The sequence below is a fragment of the Mustela putorius genome, unplaced genomic scaffold (assembly GCF_011764305.1).
Source record: "Mustela putorius furo isolate JIRA1106 unplaced genomic scaffold, ASM1176430v1.1 tig00000083_pilon_pilon_pilon, whole genome shotgun sequence".
NCBI lineage: Eukaryota > Metazoa > Chordata > Mammalia > Carnivora > Mustelidae > Mustela > Mustela putorius.
In genome coordinates this window covers 9,818,481-9,838,491 of record NW_025421273.1, presented here as the reverse complement: position 1 = coordinate 9,838,491, position 20,011 = coordinate 9,818,481, and the positions used below count along the sequence as shown (strand labels likewise).

Genomic DNA, 20,011 nt, shown 5'->3' with positions numbered 1-20,011 from the left:
TTATTGGCGGTTGCTGGTGACATTGGGAGGAGACCGCTCGGAACAAGCGGAGGAGGAGGAAGAGGAGCAGGGAGGGAGGGGGTGGGGGGGAGAAAGTAGCAATTGTGCCAGGGGGCGTGTGAGCAGCCGGAGAGGCAGCCGCGCTGGTGACAACTTCTCCTGGGCGCGCGCGGCGCGGCGGGCGGGAGGGCGGGGAGCGAGCGCCGAGCGCGGCCGGAGCCGGGCGCCTGAGGGAGCCGCGGGAGCCTCAGGGAGCCGCGGCCCGCGCCCTGCGCCGTCGCCGCCGCGGCCGCCTGCTCGCTTCCTCCGGGTTCTCAGCCCCGGGTGCTGAGGCTCGGGTCTATAAATAGCAGGTTACAGCTCCTGCTCCGCGCGCACACGCTCACAAGCGAACGCAGGAAAGTCAGGCTAAAAGTGTCTGCTGCTGCTGCCGCCCCCCACTCCGCCTCCGGGAGAGGTAATTATCCGCCCGGGATCTGAGGGCTCGGTGGGGATTTTTGCAGGGTGGTGTGGGTGATGGTGGGTGATTCGAGAGGCGTTGGAGCGGGTCTGAGAGCGCGGGGACACGTCCTGGCGGGGGGAGCTGTCTGTTTTGCATGAAGTTTCCCAGTCTCCCTGCCTCGGTAGCCCCTCCAGCCCTGTCGCCGGCGGGTAGGATGAGCTGTCTCTCCTCGGTGGCCGGGGTACCTCTGTCACCGCGCTTGCCCTGCTGCCGAGCGCCCCTCGGCACGGCGAGCGCGTGGGTTCACCCTCTCGCTTGCACTCACACTCTGTGGGCCCGGGGTAACTCTGAGCTCCGGCCTCGTCGACCTTCCAGGGCTGCGCCCACCTGCGCAGTCCTTTTAGAGAGGCCACGGTGGCCCGGGGTTCTCTCTCAACCCCATCCCGGCCGCGCCAAGCTGACGCCACCGGCCTCAGAAGTCGGCTTTAAGGCTAGGGGTGGGGTGGTGGCGGGAGCGAGGGTGACTGGCCCTGAGGTTTCAGTTGCCCCATGTCCTGGGTTTTCCTAAGGAGCCCTTCTCCGTGACCACCCCCATCCTACGCCCCGCAACTCATTCCGGCAGAGAAGCCCGGCCCGTCTCCTCTTAGCCGAGGTGCATCCCTTGTCCTACCCCAATGAGGTCTCGCTGATAGGGTTAGAAAGCGAGGGCCTGGGGTGAGAGCATGGGGAAGGAGGGTGGTGGTGGTGCGGTCATTGTCCGGAGTCCGAAAACTGCGCTGCTGACTCCGCAACCTCCGGCGGGGAGGGCCCAGGCCGGAAGGGTGTCTAGGAGCCAGGGCTGGTTCCTGAGTGGACTTTCAGGCTTGTAGCTGGGAGGGAGATGAGGATGCTGGATCTACACATACCTGTTTTTGCCCCTCCCTGTGCCTCTGAAATCTCTTTTCTTTTGGGGGGTGGTTTCTGTCCCTGAGGACACAGTGAAGAGGGACCCGCTGTTTTCTGTTTGGGGACAGGAGATTTTATGAGGGTAAGGGTGCGCATCTTGATTGGGTTGCTGTTGCTGCTGCTGCACAAAACTTACTGGAAAAACCTGAGAGGGTTTTCTATTACTCCTGTTTTAGTGGTGCAGATTCGCTCCTTTGCCTCTTTTTTTTTTCCTTCTCTGGAACCAGCCCCCCCCCCCGCCCCCTTTCTGAGATGTGTTGTTTGAGGTCATTACCTTTTATGACTCCAGGTGTTACATTTTGCATATCTCCTTCCCCTCAGTGAGACAGAACTTGTTTATAAAGGTGTGAGTTTATAAAATAAGTAAAAGCCCAGAAAACAGAGGATAATTTCGTCGTTTTCCCCGCAAGGTGGGCACTCTATAGCCCTTTTATAGATGTAAAACTATATTTCAAAGACCTTACTTGTAACAGGAATTTTCTTAATGGGTCCTGGACCAGACGTGGTAGTAATCTGACTTACTGCTAAAGCAGCATATGAGGTACAAGGGATCACCAACAGGGCAGCTGGCTGAAAATGTGCAAGAAGTTGAGTAAAAAGGGGACTGGGCAAGTGGGCTTTGTCTCACTTAGTAGACAGAGAAGTACATTATCTTGTGTTTCAATATGTTCCAGTAAAACATTGATAATAAGTCAGAGTAAATGATTAATTGGTTTGTGATAAGTATGTGGGTGTTAAAAATTAAACCTCTTACATTTATAGTAATGTAAAATGTTACTGCCATGGAATGCTTTTTCAGCCTCTTTCTTTAAAATGTGATCTAGAAGATTGTCCTTGAAAGGTTATGAAATTTACATGTGGAGAGAGTCTAAATGTTCACTGTCATTAAGAAACGTATGTGCTGATTGAATTATGGATCTTATTTTGGATGAATATTCTCTTTGATTAGGCAAATCAATATTTATTTGTGATAAACTAATGACCAGTTAGAATGTACATATTTGTAACCGTGTTTTGCTTTTGATCTTTCCATAAACATAAGAAAACCCAGATAGACCAAGGGAGATAGTCTTCTCCCTCTAGTTGTTCAAAGAAGCACATGGTCAAAGTTACAGGCAGAGAATACTTTTAAAATGTTGAATTTGAACTTTACTTTGGGAGTGCCAGTTGACTGAATGACTTCATTTATCATAAACTTTTTGTGAAAAGACTCAAACTCATCAGTTAAATTTATAAAACAATGTATTATATTTTAGTTGCATGAAATGGAAAGTCATTAAGCTTGGACGAAAACCCAGATATTTGTTTTAAATTGTGTGAATTGGGAGTAATTCGTTTCTTTTTTGAGACATGGAAGTTTCTTTTAGTACAAGTAATACAAGTCCCTACATGGGTAGCAGAGTTAACTTTTACTACTTGGAGGTAAAACCCAAGAGAGCAATTCTCCTAAAGATACAGAAAAAAAATGCAAACTGCTCTCATATTTCTTAGCAACCAACTAGATTTCTGTTTCTGGGTAAGTATCTGACATCTGAGAATACAAAGTTAAAAGAATTATAAAATCATAATTAGTGAGTAAAATGCTCACTGCCTGTGGTGCATAATCAATGAGTCTTGGAACACTGAAAAAATAAAATTGAATTAAAAAAAATGCTTATTGAATATCTATTACATATTCTTATTTCAGTATGCAATTCCAGTATGTCTAATATTAGACATACCAATATCATTATTTTTGTAGTCTTTGTGGAATATGTTTTTGCCTTTTATAACCATGGGGTTTCTAATAGATAGAGATGTGCTGTTTTAAATAATCTCAAGTTAAATGTAATGTTCATTTCAAAACTATGTCTTTCTCTTCTGTATTCTCTAATTTTTAAACATGTCTTATCTTTCTAAAGCCTTAGGGAATTTGCTTCATAGGCCATTTTGTTACTACTTATTTTATGTTGAGTTAGAAATTCTTGATTATAGACCTTAGGACACACTCTTAAGTATACATACGTTCATATTCAAGCTTAAGAAATGAGGCTATTAGATAAATAATTTCAGCTTAAATATTTATTTTTAGATGCATCCAAATGATATTACAATCGCATTTGTGTGTGTGTGCATGTGTGTGTGCGTGTGTGTGTGTGTGTGTGTGTGTAAATACACATAACCTTGCTTTTCCAAAACTTTAAATGCAGTATGTACCTAGAAAACACACTAAGATCTGTAAGAAAATTCTAAGGAATCTTCAGAGTCTCAGGCATAATTGTCATTTGAATCAGGATTTGTTAGTTCCTTCGCTTTATACCTTTTTACTACCTTGTAGATTAACAGGAGAATTTTAAAAATGTTGTTGAAATTTTATAGTAATATGATTAATATAATATAATATAATTTATGTTGTGTATATATCTGCAACTGCAGTGTTTTTCCTTATATCAGGCATAGTTGTAATCACTGTCTTATTTTCTGGAATTATCTTGTTATAGACCATATACCATAAGGCCAAGGGAATATCTAGAAGTTACAACTTAAGACATTTTACTCAATTGTAAATTTACTGAACATTGAGATGTCATAATAAATGTAATCCCAACATAGTGTGAAGAATTGGATTTCAATATAATATGTGTTCTTAAGTCATATTTTCCAAATTGAGTTTCTCAAATTGCGATATTTTGAGTAAATCTTTCTTCTGCCTTGGGCAGGCATATCAACTAGGTTTCTTGAGTATGTGGTGAAGACCTCAAAATAGCACTAAGAGCCTCAAAGTAGCCTTAATAGAACTAAGTGAAATAGACTTGGCAGTAGTCACTTGGTTAAGCTGATTAAAGGAAATCTTGAGAAGTTTTCTAGATCATGTGGCTTTGATCAAAGATTCCTTTGAGAATTATCCAAATTAAGATTTTGAGGCGATGGAGGTAACACTTCCCTTAATGGAAAAATTCTTCTGTCTTTCTTTCCCTCACTTTCTCCCTTCTTTCTTTCTCCTGTGTTTCTTTTCATCCATTTGTCTATCATCTATTTTTATGTGACCTTGTGGTTATTAAAATGAATCAGTGCAAAAGGCCTAATGTTGAAGTCACTGAATGACATTCTGTATTGTCCACATTTCCAAGGATGGAAAATGTTTATAGGATATACAGGAAGCCTTAATACTCATGCTGATTTTAAATTACTGGAGTAACGTCAACATTGAAATCTCTAGTTTGATCTTATGAGATCAAACTAAAAATAGAACTCTTAAAAATTTCCATATATTGTTTTAAAGATTTTCTATGTATTTATTTGACAGAAATCACAAGTAGATGGAGAGGCAGGCAGAGAGAGAGAGAGGGAAGCAGGCTCCCTGCTGAGCAGAGAGCCCGATGTGGGACTCAATCCCAGGACCCTGAGATCATGACCTGAGCCGAAGGCAGCGGCTTAACCCACTGAGCCACCCAGGCGCCCCTCCATATGTTGTTTTAAATATATCTTTCATTTGTAAAGTACTTCAGAAGGAGAACCTGAGATTTTTATGTTTCTCAAAAAGGTGTGTGATTCTGAAAAAGCTAAGTAAAATGGTTTAAAGAAACCCTCTGATTATTTTTCACTATGAAAAAACTTAATTGAGAGAAATATGAGTCTTTCACTTTTCACTTAAGTTCTTAAAATAGGTAGTTATGTGTATTAAGTAGACCAAACTGGGGACTACAATTGCAAAATACAATGAAGCAAATAAAATATACTACCTTAGGACAGTAAAATAATCTATAGCAATCCTTCCTTTAGTCTTTCAAATGATCTCATTTCATTTTTATGGGGATTTATTTTTTTAGTCAAAAGATCGAGATGACCTATAGTGATTAGCTTAACTGAAACACAAAGAAATTATTCACCTCTAGGAAAATAAGGTAGAACTAAAAACCAGTGGCATCTGAAATTGAAATTATAACCTGTAGATGAGGTGAGATTATAGTTATGTCCTTAAGAAAGCTTGTGAATATCTTTAGTGATTTTTTAACATCCTGTGATGCCTTTTCAAACATCTTCATATGTCGAACTTGCCAGCTAAACACATATTCCATCTAGCTCATCAGCATATATCACATGCATAATAGAATATGTTGCATACTGGGTGAACAGTATTAAAAATAACATTAAAAAAACCAGACATTTCATGTCTTCATTAACAAAACCTGTAGTTTTTTTATATTTACTAATCTAATCAGACCTTTCTTACATGAATTTATAAGACAGGGCTGATTTTATGGTATGTGTAATTTCATTTATTTTAAAAGTCTTCTTATATTGAAATAATTATAAATAAATATGCTTCCAATCTATCTTTCTGGATAAATTTGCTTCAAAACAGAGCATTTCCACTTTCCTGAAGACATCCATTGTGCATTTGGAGTTAAAAAGACATTTAGCACTAGGTGGCAGTGTGCAATGCTTAGTAGCCTTGAGTCATTTAATTGCAATATATTCATTATTAAAGCTTTTCTTTAAAACAGAATTTATTTATATTGTGAGTGTGTTAATGAAATTGAAATCAACTGGCAGCTAAAACTTTAACACTATATTGAGAAGATCTATTGTTTGTAAGACTTTAAGATTTGATGGTAATATTTAACATACTCTGCTTTTATGTAGGGTTGCTTACATGAGGGATTGTTAGGAATTAATTGAATTAAATATGCCAGAATTCTGCTTATGATGGAGTAAGAGAAAAGGAAGGGAAAATTAAGTGAACATGATAGGGAAGAAACCATATGGCCATTCTAAAATAGACATCATATTAACTGTATTTTAATCCTAATCCTCTCACTACACAGGCTGAGAAAGAACATTTTTTCCTAGGGGGTTGAATACTATGATTGTTAATTATTTTCCTCTATCTCATTGGTGTTGGGACAATGCAAAAAAAAAAAAAAAAGTGCAGATTGTCTTACTGATGCTTCAGCAAATCCCTTGCTATCCTCTGTTATAGTGATGGCCTGGCCAGCACAATGACCAAATTGAATTAGTTATGTATCACTACAATTTACTGGTTATTAGGACAACTGAAGTTTATCTACACCATTTTTCTTGGTTAATATAGATGTATATATCTCTGTCTTTGGCTAAATGATTAAATTATGGGTCTTGGAAGAGTAAATCAATTTATTCCATCATCAGTGCTCCAGAATGGGACCATGTGGCTGGAACTTCCTCAGGATCAGTTTGGTAGGTGTTTCACCATGTTTTCTGGACATGACTGTTGTAGGAATGGAGACCAAGGGAAACATTATTCAATATAAATTGACATAATTAAGAAATATGTTTCTTTTAAAAATTTTTACAACATAAAATTTCAAATCTAATAAAACGCAGAATAATACAACAAACTCACAAGTACCTCCAGCTGGCTTTAACAATTGTTAGATCATATCTATTCTTGTGTCATCCACAGTTCCACTCGCTTTTCCCCTCCCTCGAGTTTTTGAAATCAAATCCTAGAAATTATATCAAAAGAAACACCTTTGTGAAGTAGTTATTTACCAAAAATAGGGGCTGTATGAAAGGCAATTTAAAAAATAATTGTTGCAGTTAAAACACTACATATTTATTTCACTTAAAAAGTCTGAAATCTTGATATCAGGTAAATTACGCTCTTGACTCTGTTTCTGGAAAATATGGAAGACTTTATATAATTAGGGAAATAATTTCAATTAAGGTTCTATCTCAAGTATATTTTTAATTGCTAGAAGTATGTAGCAATGTTTCTTAAACATGTTAGGTGGTTATACATACTTGATAAACCAATGACTACATTGGACTCTTGGATTAAGAAAAATGTTGACTGTATACCTCATCATCACAGTTCCCTTACATAATATTTTACTTCTAAAGAGGCAGACATAGAGCAAACCCTTGGCATGCAAGAATTCAGTTTGCATGAGTCAAGATTTTACCATTAATCTTACAGGTACTTGACATATAGTAATCTATAGTTTTGCTGAAATGAATTTAAATCACCCAGTCCTGGAAACTGACCTTTCAGTGAATGAGCTTAGCCAGTGACCAAGAGTTTATACCTCTGGGTGATTTTGTGATCCAGGTAACATGGCACTTTACGTTCTTGGGCTAATTATCCCTGATGAGTGTATTTCAGAATATGGGAATCTGAGAGTTGCTCCTCCCCTTTGAGAATATCATGGATATTCTAAAATATACCTATTATATTTTGTGTAGAGTTAGAATTTTAAATAAATAAAATTCTTTCAGATTTCAAAAAACTGATGGTAACCACTATGTAAATCTTTGAGACTATTATGTGTCTAAGAGAAAATATAATTCCATAGTAGTGAAAACAAGTAATTTATATTGAAAGGGTTCATCTGTCACGCTATAGTTTTCATATGTATGAATTATATGGGGAAAAAGCCCCTGTATACTTTTCTTAATATTAGACCCATGATATTTTGACTTTATTTTTGAAATTTACTATAATGTTTTCTTTCCTGGGATGTTTTAAGGCTGCCTCCCAATTTATTCATGCTATTCATATTTCCACTTCTCATTTTATATTCGGGTGGGAGTGAAGAATGGTACATACTTGGAATAGTGTAATGAGGAATAATTGAGCCTGTTGGCTTCCAGTTGATTTCTGGGATTCTTTATTTCCTTTTTTTTCCCCCCTACTCATTTTCCTCCTTGACTATAAATGTAATAAATCTCCATTGAAAAAAATTTGGCAAGTAGAGACAAATCTTAAGAGTCAGAAAAAAAAATCACCTGAAGACAATATTGTTAACATTTCATCATATTTCTTTCTAGGATTTCCTGTGACTGTCTTACAAAAGATTGACCTGTTGAGATTAACCTATGTTCAAGGGGTGTGTGTGTGTGAGAAAATGAGTATTCTAATTATCAAACTTACAGTTTTGTTGTTCAATTCAGTTTACACTTTGATTGGGCAATGTACCAGGTAGTATGTGCCAGGTACTGTGCTTGTCTTTGTTCTAGTTTACTACAATGAATACAAAAGAAAAATTACTTTTACCATGCCTGTAAACAATTTTTCTATCAATTTTTAGTTGCTTTCTGTTAGGCCTACAGATCATTATCATTTGTTTATTCTCGTTCTCTCAACTTAGACTTTTACCTTATTGTAAAAGTCTTTTGCTGTTACTACGTGGTGATGAGCATTTCCTGTATGACCTCATTTTCTAGTATTCCTTTTCTATATTTTTCACTGTTATCTTAGGAGTGATTTCTAGAAGTAGTATACTGGATAAAGGGCTTGAGCTTTTTAAAAACTTCTTAACACATATTTCCAAATTGTTCTCCAGAAAAACTGCACCTACTTCCATTCTCCCTGAAAGAACATGAGTCATATCTCCATCCTCAGCAGGGCTGAGGGATATTTTTTTTTTTTAAATCTTGTTATTGGGAAAGGTGAAGATGATTGTTAACACCACCACCACCAATATCATCATCAATAATCACAACAATAACACTTACTGAACATCTCTTACAGGCCATTCATCATTCATGACCTTTATACTATCTCATTTAATCCTTACAACTGTAAGAGAAGAATATTATTGTCCCATTTTAAAGTAGAAAACTTATTTTTTGAGAGGTTAAGTAACTTATCCAAGGTCAGGCAACTGAGAAGTGGTATAATTAGGTCCTGGCCTGTGGCTGATTTTATTTTAAATCTAGGCTTTAAAGTGCTACTTTCTTGTTGTATGATTGTTTGATTAGACGAGGTTGAAAAATTTTGAAATTCTTATTTTCATTTATACTTTTTTTATATGAATTCCTATCTTCAGCTGGTTTGTGTATTGGAACCTTGGTTTTCATCATTTTCAATATCCTTTATGAATTAGGGGCACTGTTTCTTTGTCATTTATGTCATCTATACTATTTTCTTTAACATATAAAAGTTGAAAATGTGTCTAGTGAAGTTGAATGTCATATTTCCACTATTGCTTGTTTTGCTTAGATAATACTTTCTCATTCATAGAACAGATTAAAATTTCCCTGAATTATTCTTCCCCTAAAAGAATTTACATCCAGTTCTTCAATGACTTTTTCTCTTGAGTCCACCCAACATTGTGATGGTGTATGGTATGAGATAAGACTTAATTTATCTCCTAAAAAGAGTTAAACATGTTCCAGCAGCAGTTTCTGAATAATCAATCCATTCATTCCCCATTTATTTGTTATTCTATCACATAATATCATAAACTGTCTTATTGTAAAGGTAAGTATACACACTCCTTCTTAGTGGGTTTTTGGTTTTGGTATGCGTGGTCTAGTTTTCCATCAATTCTTTTATTAATATCACACGGGTTTAAATGTTTTTATTTGCTTCATATCTGATAAGATTGACACTCTTTTCTTGTTGAATTTTTTCTATGTGTAGCTTTTAAGAATCTCACTGATATTTCTTCCAGACTCATTTTAGAATAATTTGATAAGCTGTCCCCAAAATAGTTGTAGTTTTCATTGCGTATATAAATGAAATTAAGAAGAATTGACAAGTTTACAAGATCTAGTCTTCTTATCCAGGAACCTGGTGTGTGTCTCAGTAAAGTTTTGATATGGAGAATTTTTCATGCTATATATAAGGGCTTATACTAGACATCAGTTATTTTGCCAAAGTACTTTCCTTTCTCATGTTTCATTCTTCAGACTGACCAAGGAATAATAGAGCCTGTTCTATGCACCATGAGCTCACATTAGTTTTGCTCATTCATAGTCATATGTTTGGCCTAATGGCATCTTTTTGTCCCTGGAAGGAGGGACCCAGGAGGCCTGAAAGTTTCTCTTCCCCATTACTGGATTACAACCTTGTTTTAAACAAATATTTAGGTTAAATCATGTTACTTAAATTATCTCAAGAAGATACCTTTAGTATAAATATTTAAAACATCAATATGAATAATTGTGCAACTTCAACAGCTTACTAATGAGATGTCATAAAATTGTCCGAAAATATGTATTACTTTGTATATCAATAGCATACAAGGCAGCAAACATTTCTCAGTTTGATACTTGGTTTCCAGTTGTCAAATCCAGCATAATTACCTCTAAGATCATCAATTTTATCCCATTACAATGGTGTGGCAGGGTTGGATAACTAGCCAGAAGCTGTAACTTATTCATCCGTGTCTATACTCCAGTTATGCAGATTTTTAGAATGGAAATCTGGAAGTATTTTCACACACACAATATGTTCATGAGTTTCTTAAGTGCTATGTAGCTATATACTCCAGCTCTTTCCCACTGATCATGGTATGTTAAACAATTTGTTACTGGTATCATTCAGAAGATAATGTCTTGCTTTTACTAACTTGAGTCCTCCAGGTTTTTTTTAAGGGGAGAACTTATTTATCTCAGGCTAATGGATCCTACTTCTGCTGGCATTGTGTCTCAGGAAATTACAGATAAGTAGGAGAAGTATTATGTATGTGTGTGTAGGGGTGTGTGTGGTCTTCAGGCCTTCTCATCTATACTTCCAATTCCAGTTTTATCACTTCCAAGGGCAATTCTGTGTGGTGGAATTGTGCATGTAAGTTATGTATGAGTTACAAGTATTAGGTGAGGTGGTGAGGACCGTGTTCATTTCCCTGCCTAAAATTGCAAGAGCTGACCCATGGATGGGATACCAAGTCAGGTTCTAGTAACATCTACTTTTCATTTCATAGGCTAAATATTCGAGATCAACAACAAAAGACAACAAGAGAAGAGCTTATAATTTGCTTCTGTTAAGATTTTCTAATTTCCATGCCAAGGTTTATATATTCCTTTTTAGTTGAATGCTTGAAGTAACAATGCACTAGCAGTGATGAAAATCCTCTCAAAGCCTCAAGAGACTTTTTCTACCACTTGTTGAAATTTCCCTGTCAAAATCTCTTGGGTAATATGAAGCTAAGAAAGAATATGTGAAAGAAAAAATAGACTAGTGCAGACAGTATACAGCAAAGAAAGTGTAATCTGTTTCTAGCACATAAACATTAATTATAATAAAAAATGATAAAAATTCACTGAAAAATACAGCTTTAGTTCAAGAGGCACCTTCAAAGAACTTTAGTTTAACTATTCCTGTGCTCCATTGTAAGATGACCAAAATTTTCATTTGTTTGGGACTGAGGAATTTCAGGACTAAAAGGAAGAGAGGCTAGAGCAAATGGCATGGTTGGTCATCTTATCTCCACAAACATGGTGAAAAGTGTAGGGAAGTAATGGGTATACGATTTTATGTAGTCTGTTGTATTCAGGAGAGAGAAAAGACAATTTTTGATTAGTGTTACTTCAATATTCTCTGAATAAAAATGATATAAAATCTGAACTCAAGTTGTCCTTTGATGGCAGAAGCTCAGTATTTTTATTTATGTATTTATACTTATTTATTCATAATTTATTCCCTGAATACTTCCAAAAATGATTTGAGATGCCTTACAGTAAAGCTATGTGCAAAGATACTGAGCTTTTATAGCAGTTCAATAATAATGTGAAAGATATGTTTTGGAACTTGACTAAAAGTAGTATGCCTTAAATATTAATTTTGTTAATATGAATACTATCCAGTGTAATATCTCAAGTGCTCTAGGTAGAAAAATATATTTTGGGAATTTTAAAATCTCTATCCAAATCCTGTGATTTTGGGTAGAAAGCTAGCAATTATTTAATATTATAAGGCTCTCATCAGATAGTCTGGGTGAGGTACTGAGGAGAGGCCCAATATAGAAGAGCTCTGGATCCATCCAAATAGGAAGAGCAGCTTTCTGTCACATGCATGTTTTTGATTCTGACTCCATGTAGTTTAGCATTAGACACAGCTGTTTTGCATTGAAAAGACTGTTGCATTTATTAAAAAGACCTGGTATAGGTCTTTGTTCTTCCAAATCTAGGCCATAGTGATTTGGGGGAAAGTCATTGTAAGGTACCTGAGCCTGTTTTCTCATTTATTAAGTACAGATAATGATAACTCTCTCATAGATTTGTAGTGAGAATTAAGTGGGATTGTATAGAAAAAAAAAGACACAAAATATACTACAAAAGCATAGTGTTAAAATACTGATAAGCATTAATTTAATTATTTTCCTATTATTAGGTCCTCAGAATGATCATTTAGGACTTGATTATAGTTCTAAATGTAACCAAGGACCTATCTACATTCAATTCATCTTGGATAGGGGCAGGTGGCAGGTGTCTTTAATAGAGAGATAAACTTATTTGAATTTATCCAAGTTAATCTTTTTTTTTTTTTTTTTTTTTTTTTTTTTTAGTTAAAATTTTCTAAGTACATGGGCATCTGGGTGGTTCAGTCTGTTAAGCATCTGACTCTTGATTTTGGCTCAGGTCATGATCTCATGCTCATGAGATCAAGCTGACTGATCAAGCTCAGCACTCAGAGTGGAGCCTGTTGGAAATTCTCTCTCTCTTCCTCTCCCTCTGCCTCTCTCTCTCGCTTCTTGCATGTGTGCATGTGCTCTCTGTCTCTAGTGAAAAATTTTAATTGCAAATGTAATGAATTGACTCCATAGGTATAATAGATGAAATTCCTCATTTTTGTGTAGTAGCCATCGAGAATTTCTAGAATAAATGACAACACAAGTATATTTAAAAAAAATTAAATTGTCTTAGACAAAATTTAAATTGCCTTAGACAAAGGATTTTTTAAAAAAAATATTGGGTTAACTCAATCAATATTCAGATAAGGTATGTCTATTCAGACAGCAACAGTCTCTATTACTCTGTTATCTTACACTGGACCCACTTCACCTATATATGTTAATTGTCCAACCCTTGCAGGCATTTGAGTTTGTGTCTTCTAGAAAACAAAAACAAAAAACCCAAATGGATTACATAGTACTCAAATTATACTTTACCTGTACTATCACATAAAATAAAATTTTAGTAAAAGGTAGCATATACTTCAATGTTATGTTTTCTGGTAGTGTTTTGGTTTGACTATACTATATGTTACTTACAGCTTAAAATAGAATAATAGACTTGACATTATTTTGTGAAAACTGAGAACCTAGTACAGATTCTCATCCAAATATGTAGTTATTTTTTCCTGTCAAATGGAGAAGGGCTAAGGAATTATCTATGGGCACAGCCAAGAAAAGTTTTCAAAAACAATTCAGAGTCTACTCTGATGAGTTTCAAGCCATAATCTCCTTATCTATAAACTGGTTCATTAACACCCACTTACAAAAATGTTATGAAGATTAACTATAATAAGGAGTCTATAGGATACCATGTCAGAACATGGTAAGTCTTCAAGGTCTTTTATTATTATGATTAATACTTTTTATTATTATATTAATGAACAAGGAATTGAGATATTAGTTATCTGATAGTATTTTCTAAACTTTTGACAGTAGAATTTTAAATGAAATCTTAATATATAGAGTGATATGAAAACAATATGTTATTAAGATGGATACATTCTATAAGTTCACATTTTAAAAATATGCTTATTGATCATATCAATCATATCAATAGGGTCAATCAATGAAAACAAGGAGGTTCCTTTGCTGAACACAATTACATACATAATTACATTACATAAAGTCTGGACATATAGAATAGTTATGCAGTTATATCAACTTCATCATGCAATACATTTTTTATTTATTTTTAATTTCTCTTTATTTGATTTTTGTTCATTTGGTATTTTTATTTTGTGTCTTTGTTTCGTTTATGTGGCTTCTTCCTCTATATTAGTAATTTCTCAAGGATGGAGACTCTTTGGCCCCAATATCTAGTAGAATGCATAGCACATGATAGGCCTCAATAATGTTTTTTGGATAAATGAATAATCAGCAGAATGGGGCTTACTCGGAAAAAATCACTGTGCTGTTAAAGGTGTTAGAACATGAAAAGGACTGGTAATGGTATGATAAAATAACTGATCTAAAAATGGTACTTTTTAGAAGAACTTTAATCTTTTAGTAAAGCCCTTGCTATCTCAGGAATAATCTGGTCTTTGAAACGTCAGCATGCATATGTGTGCTCATACACAAGTGTACACATGCACACGTATGTATGCTCCTTTATGCATGTGCATTTATAAGAATTAGTGAGGGACAAAGTGAGGGAAGTGAGAAGGGAATGAACATTTGTGGAGGGCCTGCCACGTGGTTGGCACTTACCTGACCTGAATATGGTTTGACCCCCTTCAGGATATTTGCTACATCAGAGCCTATATAAATATGTCCATTGAAATATTTATTACATTTCAGCACGTGGATTATGGAAAATAATTACAAACACCATGTAGAACTTCTTTTTGAGGATGAGTAATTTGTAGAGTTTTTGTTTTGTCTTGTTTTTTTTAACCACACCTTTCTAATCGATAAGAATTAGCATAAAAGGTTGAGATAAATTGGAAAAAGAAATCCTCATGATAACTCACATATATGCTCATTCTGCTGAAAATAACAATAGCTAGTATTTATTGAACAATAAGAGTGCTTTTACTCCCATCAACTGTATGAGGTAGGCACTGCTGTTACTCCCATTTTACAGGTGAGAAAATTAAGGCACAGAAATTAAATATAACACAGTCTAGTTACATATTTAGGAAGAGGTAGATCCAAGATTCTGATCCAATCCCTTAAGGACCCTACTCTTGCAATCTGACTCTTTGAATATCAGTAGTAGAAGTACATGGAAGCCCTATATTCTTCTTGCCAGTTCTATGTTGAAGGTTCTTTCCTGGAGCTTAAACTGGTAAGAAAAAAAGATGATTGCCCCTTTGAGGGTGGCTTGCAACCGTGGTGCTAGAGGCAATGTGTGCTGTCCGAGTTGTGGTCATGAAAGGGGAAGGAGATGGTTCCCATCCAAAGAGGAGGTCTGGCTAGAAACAATGTAGATATCTGTAGGATAACTTCCCTTTGCCATTTATTTGTTCTCTAAGATGGGAAAATGGTTATTTGGCTCTGGTTGGATCAATCTGTTGAATATAAATCCATATAATATCTGGAGAATTTATGATAAATATGAGCATAAAATTGCCCAGCAATTGGAAACCTTTAATCATGCACTTTGAACATTCTAGCGAAAATTTTTCTGTGGCCTGAATAACATCATAGGTGGAAGGAAACATCTGCTGTGTTTTTCATGAGAGCTATAGAATCCAATGTGCGTCATTTACAAGGTCATTTTATATGCATTGGGCACACTTAAAAATTTTACTTGTCACTGAATTTTCTATTCAGAATATTCCACATAAATAGAAATAAATGTTAACCTCTGTAAAATGCACTGGTTACAGCCATCTATAGAAGTTGGCAGCTAACTGCAGAAAAACCACTGTACAGGCTGGATTGTTTTTCCCTCCTGCTGTCTTAGAAGGTATATCTTGAGCACAAAATATATTTTATATTTAGGAAGGATTTGTTTACACTGTATGGTGCCAACATTGCTAAGATTTATTTGTGCCATGGCTACTTATAGTACAGAGTACCAGTGGGACTTTATCTACACTGTAAGAACAATATATTTGAAGAAAATGAGCACACCTTGGGTGACAACTCTTCATTAAGATAAGCATGCATTAAATCTCATTCTATGAAAAGTCTTCTATTTCTTAACAGAAGACAGTGTTGTGAGCTAACATTGCGTGACTACTGCAGATTTGTTTGCCAGTCTTTATGGGGAGGTTCATTTGCAGATCACCCAACACAGGAGCTTAGTCTCAGGAAGAGAAAAAAATACTTTTAGACAAACACTAAGAGGAATTGGTGGTTTCAGCCTGATCATAATTCATTGAAAACACAAGGGAATCTGTATGAACCATGTTCTTTAAATTAATGGATAGTGAGAAGTCTTTCTTCACCCTTGTGAATCCTTGTAGAAGACATTTGCAGAGAAATTGCTGGAGTTGCTCCCCTGTGGGGAGATGAATGTTTTAATATGCAAAAGCAGACAACTAACATTTCCTTTGCTCAACAGCACTCTGAGCTGTAGTCTTACTACTTTATTTTCTCCTTATAGCTTGTCTTTTTAACAACTTTCGTAGAGTCAAATAGAACCACTAATGTGAAGCCATATCCTTGGCTGACGCATGAGGACTCTGCTACATGGAACACCCATGCAATTTGTGACCTAGATCTGGTGGAATTAATATCTATGTGTAGGTATGAGATTCTCCTGTTCATCCATTTGAATTTTCTACTGGAGTTACCAACATCAAAGTTAGGCACTGGAAAATGTTCTTAGGGGAAGATATACCCCTAAACTGTCTTACTAATTTCTAATAGAAATAAAAGCCAATGCAAGCTTTATTTTTAATACCCCCCACCCCCACAAATCAACTCCACTCATACAACTTGTCACCATCTTCTCCTCCTTCCTGGATGGCCAAACTAAGCCCTACACCTTTGCACACAACTTACGTTCTCATGGAATCTTAGGGATCTCTACATGGCCATCATTCTTTATCTCTCCTATCTTCACTTGTCTGCTTCCTTCCAATGAACAATGAATACATGCAAGATTTTCATATGTTCAAAAGAGTAAAACACCCTCTCTACTGCATAATTCACTCCAGCAACCCTCATTTCTCTTCCACGGGTTTCCTATATTTTCCCATTTCAATGAAGTCTGATCTCTACCCTTATAGCTCCAAAGAAACTGCTTTTGCAAGGATCACTAAGAGACTTTGTGTTACATTCCATGGGTAGTTCTCTGTCTTTATTTCACTGGCCACTTGGTAATACCAGATCATGTTAACCATTCCTTTAAAAAAAAAATCTTCCTTTGTTTTTCTTTACATTGATTCTCCTTTAATTTTTGAATATAAATTTTGTATTATATATATTAAATGTGTATATTACAAGAAAAAATAAACAACCATACTTTTATCCCTCTCTTCCAACTAAATCCCTCTTTAATTGAATTTACAGTGAATTCTTAGATCAATTTGGATAAACTTGGCCTCTTACAATGTTGATTATAATTTTATATCCATGATTCTAAATGTAGCTCTCTCTTTCTCAGTGTGTTTCAATATAATTTAAACATTTGTTCTATAAAAGTCATCTACATCTCATGTTCATTTCATTTTTACATACCTCATTTTTATTGTAGTTATTTGAAATGGAATCTTTTTAAAAAATCACGTTGTTATTTATTGAGTTTCTGTGGTGAAATGGCACAAGGTAACAACTATGTTGAAATATCAAGGAGACTATATTATTTGTTTTAACTTCATTTTTTAAAATAAGATTGACCTTGCTCACTTAAAAAATCACATTTTTAACTATTTGATAATCATACATAAAAATTGACCTATATTCAGCTACTTTACTGAGCCTTCTTATTCTAACAATTATTTTTCTATAGCTTTTTATTTTCTAAGTATATTTATTATAATCAGTCTATTACTAGTCATTGCTCTTGGTTCTCTGTTTATCTTAAGCTGCTTTTATTTGGGGCTTGCTCTTAAATAATAGTGTTAATTCCAAGTTTACAGTTTTTCTCTCAGCACTTTTAAATATTGTTCCACAGTTTTCTGGCTTCTATTGCTACTATTAAGAATTTTCTGTTAGTCCAATTGCAATTTCTTTGTAGTGACCTATCTTTTCTTTCTGGTTAGGGTGAAAGGGAACTACAAGGAAGAGTGCAGAAACTCAGGAATAACAGTGACAGAGCTGTTGGAGAGGGAGAAGTTGCTGGAAACTGGAAGAGGGGAAGATTGTGTAGAACAGGAGCACTGAGCTTCTGTCAAGAGGCACAGTCAGTCCTGGGGATGTCTCAGAGAAGAGTAAAGGTTATAAATGCCTGCACTTGGTCCCCTTCCTTCCTCTGATCTTCTTGTGCTCAGCACTGGCCAAACTCAATCAGAAGACAGGGATCATGATATGATTCATATGATGATAGACACAGGTCAGATAAATACAGGAGTATAGAGTATGGCAGAAAAGGGTGGAAAGAGGGCATCTGGAGGGTTTAAGGCAAGATATTTAGCCCATTGTATTTAGTTTCTTTTTCTCTTCACATTTGTTTCCATCATTTTCTCTCAGTCTTGTTCCTTTCTCAAATTTTAATCTCATATTTTATTTCTTTAGCATCTCATCCATACTTATATCTGTCAGGTCTAATGTCTTAAGTCTTATAGTTCTATAATTTTTTGTGTTCCTGCTGACTCTTGCCATGATGGCTTATTTTATTGAGTTTATGTTAATTTTTAAATGTGAGCACATTTTGACTAAAGTTAATCTTTGTGATTCTTAAGGGACCAAAGAAGATTTGCATTTATTTCTGCCAAATACCACGGACCTCCACAACCTTCTCTGTATGAGCAGTGTCACTTAAAATTCAGACTCTTAAAGAATAGTTATAGATACCATTATTCAGAAAAGGCCATCGTTCTCTATTTTTCTGCTCAGATGTATGATAAAGGCAGACAGATTTCCTCATCTATTCCCTTTGGTAATGAGTGGAAGTTTTCCAGGCTGCTTTTTACAGACAGTACCTTACTTTTGAGTATTGCAGTTCTGTGTGGGGCTCAGGGTCATCTTCTCTTTAGGACACAGATCCAAGACCTTAATATCAGTTCTGCTTTACCTTGGGGAATGGAAGGTCTAGTTTTCTGGTATTAACATTTGCCCCAGCCTTTCTTGATTTTTTGTTCATTTAAATGTACAACTGAGACATTTTCTTATATATAATTGCAATTTGTCTGAAGTCTAGGACTTTGGTGTGAAAGGAGATGACCAGTTTTGTTTTTTCACTTGTTGTCTTACCTTGTCATCCTTCTCAATGTCATTTCCTTGCCTGTCCTTTAAACTTGAGGTACTTCAGAGTTCTCCAATTCTCTGTTCCTGTATCATCTTACATTTATAAATTAATTATTACTTTAATTCACCATTGATTGTAATCTCTTTTTGGGCCAGGATTGTGTTGCCAATTTTCACCAATACCTCCCTAATGTTTAACATAATCTCTAGCACCTAGTAAATGTCCAGTTCATATATGGGATTGGGAGGGAGACAAACCATAAGTGACTCTTAATCTTACAAAACAAACTGAGGGTTGCTGGGGGGAGGGGGTTTGGGAGAAGGGGGTGGGGTTATGGACATTGGGGAGGGTATGTGCTTTGGTGAGTGCTGTGAAGTGTGTAAATCTGGCGATTCACAGACCTGTACCCCTGGGGATAAAAATATATGTTTATAAAAAAATAAAAAATTATAAATAAAAATAAAGATTGGGGTTAATGTGTCCAAACAGAGAATGATTAGTTTGTTGTACTATAGGCAGAAGTGGTTGGAACAGTGGCAATCCTACAATGGATAAATACTTCATTAAGCTTCAGTTTCTTGAAGCTTGCCCTTATCTTCAGGAAATACAACTTTGCTTCTGGACTTCCCTCTCCTTTATGTAGCAGGCAGTGTTAAATATTTTTTACCCCTCCCTTAAAAATATATGCATTGATAATATATGTGGACATGTAGAATTCTAAACAGCTGCAGTTGTTAGTGGGATTTTTCTGTCTGCTGAAGGGGATATTATTGCATCTCTCCTGGTGAATAGTAACAAATTATGATTGGCCTTTTGTCCCAGTTGTTATGAGGACCTATTAGTTTGTGACTTTGTTAAATTGGATGGTTGGGCTTGAAGACTTAGCTTCAAGTAGAA

At 36.1% G+C, this 20,011-nt stretch overlaps 1 protein-coding gene across 2 annotated transcripts in view; it reads left to right on the top strand.

Annotated features, from left to right (window-relative positions):
- The first annotated feature begins 217 nt into the window (after positions 1-217).
- INPP4B (inositol polyphosphate-4-phosphatase type II B) overlaps positions 218-20,011 on the top strand; it is an 830,315-nt gene continuing 810,521 nt past the window's right edge. For both annotated transcript variants that reach the window (XM_004768441.3, XM_004768440.3), the window contains exon 1: positions 218-457. The gene's annotated coding sequence lies outside the window, so the exon portion shown is untranslated. The remainder of the gene's footprint in view (positions 458-20,011) is intronic.